The following is a 12,006-nucleotide window of genomic DNA, read 5'->3' on the forward strand; positions in this document are numbered from 1 at the left end:
TATAAAGCACTAGCCTATTGAATGTCCTTCGCACTTCATCAATAGCGCAAGGGACTATTTCTTAATTTTGTTCTTAATTATCTACCATTAGCAAATACTTTTAAAGGCAACTCCAGTGAAAGAGAAGTCAGAACATCAATTGTTCTGGTTGCTTCTTATTCTGGGTGCACAGACACGACTCTCTGTGTGTGTCTGCGTGTCCACTTGTAGAATAAGATAAGAAGCCTCTCCTTTTCATCATTCATCTCTGTGGAGCTCTGAGAAGCTAACACCTTCATAAGGATCAAACTGACTTAGCAGCTACAGGGATTATTGGAATTTGGTCATTAATAAACATTAGGGGTGGAGAGGAGAAGAGTCTTGTGTGCATTTTAAAACTTTTATATGGTTGAATTTGGATCCAGTAGCATTTATGTAACAAAAGTTCCTTTGCTCCATTTGTCTCCTACACCATTACTTAAGCTACACTGCTTATTAGTTAGACATTATTTTGTTGCACTTATACCTCACATAAAAATACTTTTCCACTTTTGCCAATTAGTTGCAAATTAATTAACCACCTGGTTATTATTACCAAGTTATTATACATCAAAGTTGAAAGAAAGTCCAACAGGGCAGTGTCTATTTTCTGCAACAACTTAACACTGGATTGCAACACGAGTCATTTTAAGGCACTAGAGAATGCCATTAGAAATTCTTATTTTACAAGAAATCTATTGCCACAGAAGGTCTTCTGAGTGCACATTTGTCTTCTGTTGCTTAAAAAGGCACTTTTTTTCCAGTCACAGTACCAGGGTGCCATTTTCCAGGTGGAGGAAGTGACTTCTGCCACTTGAATAACATGAAAAGCTCTATTTAACAGTAATACAAGACATACAACATATACCTGAGGTTCAAACATCCTTCAGGAAATCTCACAAATGCAAATACATGCTTTGTAAATTTACTTCAACTGGAAAACTAACAATAATAAGTTAAGGTCTAGCTACATAAATATTTCCATTATAGTTCTTTCTTTTCAGTTACTAATGGTCATCTGAAACTTATCTTTGATGTTGAAATTTTATGGCACAGCTTGAAACATGCTATTTTTGCTAACTGTTTGAAGAAAAAAAAAGAGTCCAACTTCTGAGTTTGGGGGAGGAGCATCTTTCACATTGCAACTTAAAAAAAAGGAAAGTGAAACAACTGGGTCAAGGAAGTTGTACAGAAATAGTCCTTAGTGAAAAGAACCTTCCATTGTTCTCTTGAAAAAACTTTTTTTTTTAAAAAAAAACAAAAAAAGAAATATGATAGATTTAAGTCTAAGTTCTGTAATTTTTCAAATTTTTCTTTATGGGTCCTATAGGACTCAAACCAAATAAAATCTTTTAGTAATATATGAAGTTTATAATGAAAATTTCACATGCTGCAGTATGCCCAGGAAGCATTCAGCAGTGTAAATTGTCTGCTCTTTGATAGGAAAACTTCATAATCATTGTAAGCTCTCCTGCTAAAAGACTTTCTTAGCACACAAAACTACCCTAGTTAAGTTCTCTCTATAACTTCTGGGAAACTAAAGAAAATATAGCTTGTTCTTCCTATTGATCACAGCAGGGAACAGATGCAGAAACAAGCTCCATTTCCACATCACTCTTGTGATGGTGTGTTTTCCCCAGAGGATCTCCCACAGCATTTCACCTGCCTCAGTGTCCACAGCGTAGGTGCTGACATTTGATTTACTCACCTAAACTCCCTCTGTAGATAGCAGGTAGATTGGCTCCTCTGAAGCCTGATGCCCATGACCTGTTTAAAATGCCTCTGTTGGAAGGAGGAGACTCATCCCTTACATGGGGATGTTTCTCTCCACTGAGTTTCAGGCAGCTGAAGGGTTCACCCTTGATTGCAGCTCCTAACACTGAAAATGAGGATGCCAACATCTGTACAAAGGACTCCCACCCAGTGCTTTCTCCAGCTACAGGGATCTCAAGGTTTATGGGGTTAAATTCTCTGCAGCTGTGTTAAACTGTTCCCTTGTTCCTATTGTGTAGGAGACACAATAAAACAGACTCAATGTAAGGCACAAGGAAGCAAATAGCTCTGCCTGCTCTGTAATAAGCACTGGAGAGTGGGAAAAGGGTGTAGCTTTGTGAAGCAGCTCAAATCACGCTTTTCACATTCAGCTTGATTAAATGTAAATATTTCAAGCAGAGAAAGAAAAAAAGGGTGCAAAAGAGAAGGTACTATTTTCCCTCTTATAATATGGTACTGTACTCCTGAGGTTGATTGATTGGGTCAAATTTTCAAGAATGGAAAGCATTAACTGTAAACAAAGAGGAGTATGCATGCTCAGCATGTCTGAAACCTAGGCCAAAATACCACTTCCATAAAGATGTTTGAGTATTCAGAAATGCAAGCAAGTGCCTTGCTGTCAAACACACCTGTACTGTAGCACTGAAAACACTGTTACACTGACCCTAGATGAATCGATAGTAGAGATGGAAACATCTCAGTCTAACATCTTAACTGCAAGATCATCTTCCCTTTAGTAAACACCACAATTATCCAGCTAAACAAATAAGCCTTAATAAGCCACCACAAAGGAGGATATTGTGCATCACCATTATCTGATTTACAGCAAACTAAAGATGAGAGCTAAGGAAGGAAAGTGCCTGTGATTGTTTTGACAAAAATCTCACAAACTGGGTTTAAGCTTTGAAAACTATAACTGTAAAGAGGGTCCCTTTTACTAACTTTCCTCAAGAGACTGTAAAGATTAAGAAGGTCAAGGGATATACAAGAAGAAAAAGGTCAAGACAGACTAATTAAGTTTTGGCCCATCTCTAGGGGAATTTCAACTGACCTGATGTAAGGTAAGTACAGATGAGCCCAGCCCACGACCCATACATTCTGCTTTGTCTCCCAGCTCCCTGGCTAGTCTACATCTATAAAGCACAGAGGAAATAATCACCAATGACGGACGCCAACATAGTGCTCTTCTGACTCAGACGCTGAAACCAGTCCACAAAACCAGCCTTTTTGGAAACTGAATATGGGTGAGGAACAAGAGCTTTGAATCGGGTCAGGGTGCCCCACCAGTGTATTTTGGTTGTGGCCCGTCCTATTGTATCAAACAAAACAAGATCACATAATTAAGGAGAACACAAACACCTCAGCTGCCAAAAAAAATTAAATAAAAAGCAATGCATTCATTATTGCAGTTGCAATTTTGAATTGCACACGTATGTTCGTTTATGTATGTATATAGCAGAAGATGGCTATGTTTTCTGCTTGTCTTTCCTTATTTCCCTATTTATACCAGCATGCCTCTCCCAGTGACAAAAGGAGAAAAAAAAAGAAAAAAGGAAACAATTAATAAACATATATGGCATTTCTCCTTTTTCTTTTCAGTGAAAAGAAAATCATATTAAATTTCCCATCAAAATATATGTTTAAGAATATTTCCGTGTCAGTTGTGGATGGAATGTTTTGAACCAACACTAATCATAATGTATAAGTATAGCATAAGGATCTAATTTCACAATGACAGGTTATAATAGACATATACAAGTACCTAAGATTGAAAGAAACATTTTATTATAGTTTAAAAAAGCATAGTAGGAAAGCTTAACTGCCTTTTGAGTTCTTAACCATTCAGGCTCAATAGTGCATTAATATATTTAATAATAACCCATATTGTTGTTTTTTTTTTAACAGAGCATAAATTCCTAAGAAAAACAACATCGTCTGTAATGGTATTTTAGTAAAAATATCAGTAAAGAAGCATGAAAGGCTGGGGTTTTTTAAGACCTCCTCATGTGCCTTGCCAGATCCTTTTACCCCATGACAGGGTGTTAGTTCTGGGGCAATACCAACTAAACTGCTTGCTAGTTTCCTTTGCAGAGCTATTTTAGAGCACACATTCATCTTGGAATAGTGTCTATCACTTCAAAAACTAAGTCTGTCTGAAGTAGCTTCTTATATGAAATTATAGTAACTCATGCTCTAAGAATAGAGACATCTTTGGCAGATTTGGATGGATGGATGCATAAATGCATGTACACAATCATATACCATAGAAAGTAAGACGATGTCTTGACCTATGTCTCCCTGGTTAAATCTCCTTTTAACAAGAGCCATTTACTACCTCTCCTATAATCAGACATTCAATCTGGTAAGAAGAGAAGGGAGATAAAGTGAGCTCTGAAATATGACTGCTCTGCTTTGGAGAGCTGATCAACATACACCGGAAAGTAGAAGAGTACACTCCCGTAGACCTGACATTTCATCTGAGAGTTTATTATGGCTGTGTCTAGTTCAAGGGACACAATTTATTTATCCTCAACTTTCAGCCCCAGGGTTTGATGTCAAAGGAAGAAGTGGCCTCAGAAAGAATAGGGGACTACAAACCAGTGACCCAGTCACAAACAGCAACCCCTTTTACAGAAGAATATTTTGCACACCATTTTGACACAGTGGGTGGGAATAAAATTAAAATTTTATATGGCATCAAACAAATATAGCCCCATAAAAATATGGGTTTGGAGGGAAGTGGCAGGAAATAGGCTCTTGGTAATTTCCAAATTATTCATTCTTGTCCATGGGCGGTTATTGTAGTGCAAACACTGATTTCATTTGAAAATGTATGTGGTCCTGCCTGATTCAATAGGAAGAGTTTCCAAGAAAATTAAATGTCAGAGCAGTGTGGCTTATTGGTTTTACTTAATATGAATTCGCTTTTTATGCAACTCTGAATAATAATGCCCTTCTCTGTGTCAACGTGATGTCAACAACTTCAGGCTTTGGAGAGGGCGACTGAAGGCAAGAGAAGGAGAGATAGGGGCACATCCAGTATTAACCTGGCACTGCCTGAGATTTAGCTCTACCTGACAGGTCTGTAGCTTTAGAGAGGATTTAGCACACTGATCACTGCATGTCTTATTTTCTTCCCTTTCTGCACACAGCAAGAATGCTATTGGCTAAACAGCTCATCTGCCCTCCTCCGAAAGGTTCAAATACCGGCACATATAGAGGTGCAGGTAAGCCAGAAGGAAATGTATGTGAAAGAATACGGGAAATCTCAAACAGCAGCATCTGAAAACATGTCATGCTGTCAAGTAAGATTATGCTCAGATGCACAATTTATTCTAATAGATTAGTGAAAACTCTCATTTACTGCCCAGAAATGTGAAGTTCTCCCTTAGGCGAAACACACTGACTCTGATGGGAGTTGGATCAGCTTTGGTTCAGTAAAGACCCCAGCACCTGGCTCAGGATGTGTAAAGCAGTGCAAACAAAGGCCACTGCTTTAAGGCAGCTGTTCTTTTTTCTCGAACAGAGGTAAGAAACAGCGTAGGCAGAAAAAGAATAAGAATCTCTGGGACTGCACGTTTGATAGATGGATTTAATAAATAAGTATCTGCCTGAATGATTCACCTCAGCCAAAATGCAATGAGGTACATCAGATATTCTTTTCCTACATTGCAACTGAGATGGGCTAAATCATGTTTTGAGCTGCCAAGTGCAAACCCAGAGTACTTCCAGTGACTCTGTCATTGCACGATGTGATTAAAATGGATTTTGAATACGAAAATGAACTGATGAAGAAAAAAGGGAAAGAATGGCCTTGTGTAAAGTGCCAAACAGCACAGGAGAGGATCTGGGGGACACTGGATTCTTACAGCAGGGTTTTTGTGGGTACAAGCTTCAGTGAGATTCCTCTCTGGTACTGAAAGCTAATGGAGCCTAACTCCCATCTGTGCATCTGAAAACTTGTCTATCTTTCTGTCCCTCTGTTTTCCTACTAAAGAGAAGTCTTTCAGGGAAACAGAGACTGCCTTCTCCATGCCCTGCTTGATTGCCCCATAGCTTTGCTCCTGTAGACTGTAAAAAGTTGGGGGAAATGTGTTGTCTCTTCTGGCTGCAATTAACTTCTGAGTCATGAGTTCAGCCCTGCAACGATGGAAGACAGAAGATGCCCAGCCATGGTTCCATTGTATGACATGGTTCCCCTCTCATCCTCATATCAGCTCATACAACTGAGAAATTAGGCAGCCCAGGGATGCAATAAATGATCCTTTTCAAATAAAACTGAAGATTCTCTCTTGCTTCGGAAGCCCCCGCTCCTGTGTGCTAAGATTGCCACGGCAGAGTTACACAAGATGGGAATCAATGAGAAGGAGTGAGAGCCCTTTTCGTGCCTCCATCCCTGCAGTGCAAAAGTCTGCACTGACTGTGGTCTGTACGCATTGTGACAATCCAAGTAATAAACTCATACACTTTGGTTTTCTGTCTACTATCCAGGCTCAGTGTAAAAGCAGGGACTGACCACACATTCAGTAAGTCAAGGTCACATCAAGAAGGAACGTGCTGTTGGCTGTGTCTCTGCCTCGCCACTGAAGGCACTGGACAGTCAAAAAAGAATGAGGTAAGGGCTTGGAAAACCACCATGGTCGTTCCTAGGGCAGCCAAAAGCTGCCCTGAGGAACTGGATTCTCTCTCTGCCTCAGTGCCTAACGCCAAGGAAGTCACAAAACCCAAACTCTGTGCAGGCGGTCATTAATTGCATCTTCCTTGTTTGCTTAGAGCCGAGCACAAAACACCTGCGCTCTGATCTGTGGAAGCATGGAGCAATTCCAACTGTGATGGACTCAGCAAAAGCTGACTCCAGAACAAAGAAAGGGTGATCAAATGCTATTTCTGGAAAATCAGTGCACAAACATCCCACATTGGGCATCTAAATTAAATGTCCCTTCTTGACATTATGCTTCTGTGCCTCATTTTCCCTGGTGTATAATGTCATTTTACCTTATCAGTATATTGTGAAGATAAATTCATTAATGTTTGTAAAGTATTCAGATGCCGCAATAATGAGAGCCGCAGAAGTGCTCCCCAGGAAATTAATAACTCTGGCTTCAAAGCTGGATCTGAATGATGTACAGTTATGGAAGGAAGGGGTGACATAATGAACTACTAAGATGAAATAAAATATTGATTCATCTGAGCAGTGTTGACTGAAATGTCTCCTTATTTAAGAGAGCTCTGCTTTGCATCCTTAACAGGCTTTTAAGTGTAACTTACACAGTTTAAAAAAAAAAAAAAAACAAAAAGAAAATGAGAAAAAAAGACCCCAACTCAGAAATTGTATCACACAGCCCTACTAACACCCACACAATCCCCCAGAGAACTGGTCCTCAGCCCAGACTTGTAACACCTGATCTAACGCTTGACCCTGCCTTATTCCTAGTCTGGTATCTTCTGCCAGAGTCCTGTCCATCTCTCTTTCTCCTGCCTATTATCTCCATCCCTTCTTAAAAGTCCCATTCATTCCTCCTCAGTTCCTCCCTGCTCCTACTCTGTGTCTCACCACTTTATTTCCACACATTCATCTCTTTGTCCCCCTCAGGAACCATATCCCAGCCCTGTCCTTCCTTTATCATTTCAATACCTGAGTCAACCACCTGGACCGTGGTCACAACCTTCATATCCATGGTCTGCAACAAACTCCCTACTAACAAAATCCTAGGAGAGCTGAGCTGCAAAACTTAAAGAAATGTACGTGGATAAGGATTTTTCAGACCAGAAAGCAGTCTAATCTGGCAGATTTCCACTAAAATGCAAAAAATCTTTAACCTTGACTCCCACTCAAGAAATCCCTCTGTTTTTTGTCCTGCATCCTCTTCTCTCCTTGATAAATTTAAATTTCCTGATCTGTGGTATGGAAGTCCCACAAAATAAAAGGAGATACTGTAACTTCATGAAATATGATCCCCCCCCCCCCCCCCCCCCATATCTTTGTTTTTTTCGCAGAGAATGAACTATTTTTACTGATATGAAAAAATTATAGCCTGAAATCAGAACAGAAATTTTCTGGGTTGGAAAATTTCACGTTGAATGGTACCAAAGGGGTTTTACTGAGTAAGGCATCAGGCAACCTTTACCAGATTCACAGTCAACAGTCCTTGTCTATGCTCTTCTGCACTCAGGAAGACTCTGACCCACCAAATCACGTCAGGAATTTGAATCTTTTCAAGGAAGCAATCAAACCATCAAGTAGGGGAAGTCCTGTAGATAAATGTATCTGATTCTTCATATACTTTCCTCCAAATTCTGCAAGCAAAACTTGCATCTGTTTTTTGCTGGACCATATACTCAGAGGTGTATTATGATTTACAGAATTTATCATTGCAGAGTTCTTCAATTTCATTCATATTGAAAGATATGAATTCAAACCTTTAACTGAAACATATTTAAAGAAATTAACTAAAATGGACTTAATAACATATAGAATACTTTTGCAACAAATGCATTAATTGTATGGAAACTGAATTAAGTCTTTTATTAGCATGTAATTTGGGGAAATATTAATACATTATTTTAATTTGAAAAAATCATAATTTAGAAGCTTTGCAACAGAAAGCTGCATAATCACAGCTTTAACATTAAGATGTCATTGTAAAAATGAATGTATATAATGAACTTGGAAAAATAGAAATATAAGTGTCTGATCTTTTCCTTGTTTCCTGTACATCTGCATTGGAGTTCGCCTATTGTTATTCAACTAGCTAATCATCATCTTTTGTGTGGTGTGATTATGTTTTTACTTAGAGAGGCTAATCTGTGAAGACATCTGTTATTTGGTAGATAATAGGCCATTTCAAGTCTCACAGCCCTGCAAGGCATTTCTGAAGAAGGAGAAGTAGGTACATCTGTTCCCACCAGGTAGGACTACAACTGAGCATGCTGTAACACAGCAGAACAAAACTCTCAGTTGCGTTTCACCAAAATGCTAAATGAACATGGAATGATGCAAAGAGCAATTCTGGTGTAGTTTGTTAGAGCTGGGAGGAAGACTGACTTGATATAAATCGTTTTTCTTGAGAAAACAGAACACCTCACACCAAAGAACAGTGGGATTTGTTACCATGATCACAACCCACCGGATCTATAAATCAGGCACAGTCACAAAAAGCAGTGGTCCACTGAATTCGATGTTCTGCTGTTGGTAAAGGTCAATATTAGACATTTAGAGGGCAATGCAAATGCTTTATTATTCACTTGGAAAGAAAATCTTGTCCTCCTGCTCCCTAATAACTTATCCATATGAACCAGTTCTCTCTGCATTCCACTGAAAATATACTACCTCTGCATTATCCATGAATCAACTGCAGCTCTGAACAATCCTTCTCATCAAGAATTTGGGAAGAAACAGGACATATCTTTATCTTCAGGCTGCCTAAGTAACCCAGCACACAGTAGCTGCATTCTGCAAGCTTCCATTCCTTACATCTTCATCACTCTGTCAGTCTTTCCCATTGTGCTATGAATGCAGATGAGACCCATATATTCAGATTTATCTTACCTAGGGTTTGTGACACTTTTACTGACAGCTGACTGCTCCTAAAGCAGGCTGACCATACAAAAAGCATTAATATGTCAGTAGGAGGACAATGTGTATATGTCAACATACAGTATGTACAGGTTCTTTGTATTTAGACTTTGGAATCGCATTAGCCACAAACTGCAAATTCAGAGTTCATGTAATTTCTTAGTCCAGTTTCACCTAGTCGTGCATTTTGGAAAATTGTTGCCTAAAAAGGAGTTAAAATTTTTTGGCTTGTTTTTTTACTGCCTCAGGTCTAGAATACTGCAGAGATAGCAGAGTTGATGCAGTGTTGCCCCATTCTCTGATGAGTCATTTGTAGAAATGCAAAACTGCAGAGTGACATATGATGTTGACACTTTCTCCTGGTGTGTACGACAGAGTGTTGTTCAATGAGACCAGACAGACATGTTTCCAACCCCAATCTTTTTTTTTTGAGGTTTCAGATATTTTCCCGCTATTCTTGGTTGAGAAAACAGCCTTTCAACTCTTTTCTCAGAGAAATAAGGCTCCACTCTGCAGTTTGGTGGTTAAGCTAGTTATCCACAACCTAGCTAAGTACTCTAACCATCACTCTGCTGTGAGTAAGACTTCCCTCACTGCCCTGCTGTTTTTCCATTTTGTATAAATAATTAAGACATAAAAACAGCAAAGGCTTGAACCTGAGTCTCCTGTGGGTAATGTGAGTGCCCTGTCCACTAAGTGACAGGGTCAGTTTCTCTTGCTCTCTTCTGGCTATGAACACTGAACTATTTATTTGAGGCAGAACAGCTACAGCAGGACAAACTGAGAGAGACTAATTCTGTAGCCTGCTGGCTTGTAATTTAGGTGAAAAGAATAACCAACACACATAGCTTTAAAATTCAGGTAGTTATTTCCTTGCTCTATTTCTTGACTGAGACACGTATAAACATCAACAGCCCAAGATCTCTGGATAATATTAAACCAAGTGATTCCCTGTTAAATACATACGCACATTTTGTCAGAGATATTAAGCACATGGATGCAAAGTAGCTGAGCTAACTGAAGGTCTTTTGTGTTGACAATAGTTTGGCTACAGCAAGAGTCAAGAAAGACTACAGCTGCTGTAGATGAGTGGCAGGTACCTCCAAAGCCTCCACTCATGATGGGATGATTCGAGTCAATGCCACAGTATGCTCTCACCTTGCATATACGCCATAAAAGCAACCTGAATGCATGTGAAGTCCCACTTTCACCATGTGCAGGACAGGGTTTCAAACAGCTTAAATGTTTGGGAATGAGAGAAACTGTTGCTCCTAGATACCACCCACATATAAAGAAGTATCTCCCCAAGGAGCCAAGAGCTCGCAATCCCAGGCAAGACAGATAGACTCTAAACATCTGTGTTACATCTACAGAGTCTTTTGCAGGTAAGAGCAAACATATTTTGCTGACGATGCAAGTTGGATGAAGGCAAAAGCCACACAGTGTGGTTCTATGCTCCAAGACATAAATCCAACCTCTTGACGGAGCTTATTGGATCAAGCACAGCTAATACAGCTACACGGCTTCGCATTCAGGATTGTGGTTTTGGGGCTGTCAGGAGCAAAGTGAACTTAGACTGGTCTGCAAAACACCAACAAAGGACAATTAATAGGCAGGAAACACTACTCCTGGTAAAAGATTTCTCTATAAAATATGAAGTAATAGCTCTGTGTGGAAAACAGATCCTGGGAGAAATGCATTATACACTTATGGCATAAAATGCTGTACAGAGGAAGAAGGAAACACTGGAAATGAACTAATATCAAAAAAGATCAACAGTAATGGTATACAATACAGCACATCACACAGAAGTTTTCAAGCAATGCTGCAAACATGGTTTACAGAGTTTTGACCTCATCAGTGGCTATTCCTCTCTACCAGTGCAGGACCCATGCACATTAATTCTTGCTTTGCAAGATTCCATGGTGTCTGGAGGAATTATTATCCAGCTTAACAGCAGACTTGAGGCAAGGCTCATCTCCCCTTTCTCTAGCCATATAAGAATTAGAAATCTCATGTAAGCTATTTGCATAAGCTGCTTTTTAATCAGTGCAAAAAAAGCCAGGGTGTACTGGGTGATAACTGATCTTGTCTTAACAAAGTTGGGATGAAGCCCTATCTTAAAATAGGATGGCTCACTACCCGCGGGTGTCTGTCTCCCCTCACTGATGACATGGAGAGCCTAGGTGCCTTGCTCCGAGTGAACAGGCCTTGTTTAGAGAACAAAGACTTAGAGAAATAAATTTCAGCCTAACTAACTGGTTAGTCCAAAATCAGATCTGTGAACTTGAGCAGGGTCAGAGATCAAATGAAGGCTTCCAGAGTGTCTGACTAGTGCCTTATCTTAAAGTTTCTTTACCAAGTGGATGTTGCAGTGGAACATATAGATGAGATTCCTCCCGACAATACGTCTAGAACAACTGCATGTAAAATATGCTACTCAGTCCATGACGCAGTATTGCTAAAGAGATGCTAGCACTGAAGTAAGTTCAGAGATAAAGCTGATCAAAGAGCTGGTGAAATTATCTACAAGGAACAATTTTAACAGACAGTGGATAAATACTGTATAGACACATTAAGTATAGAGATGGTAGAAGCAGGGAGAATCAAGACAAATTAAGACAGACAAAACATAGGGA

This window comes from Nyctibius grandis, chromosome 7 (assembly GCF_013368605.1).
Source record: "Nyctibius grandis isolate bNycGra1 chromosome 7, bNycGra1.pri, whole genome shotgun sequence".
Classification (NCBI taxonomy): domain Eukaryota; kingdom Metazoa; phylum Chordata; class Aves; order Nyctibiiformes; family Nyctibiidae; genus Nyctibius; species Nyctibius grandis.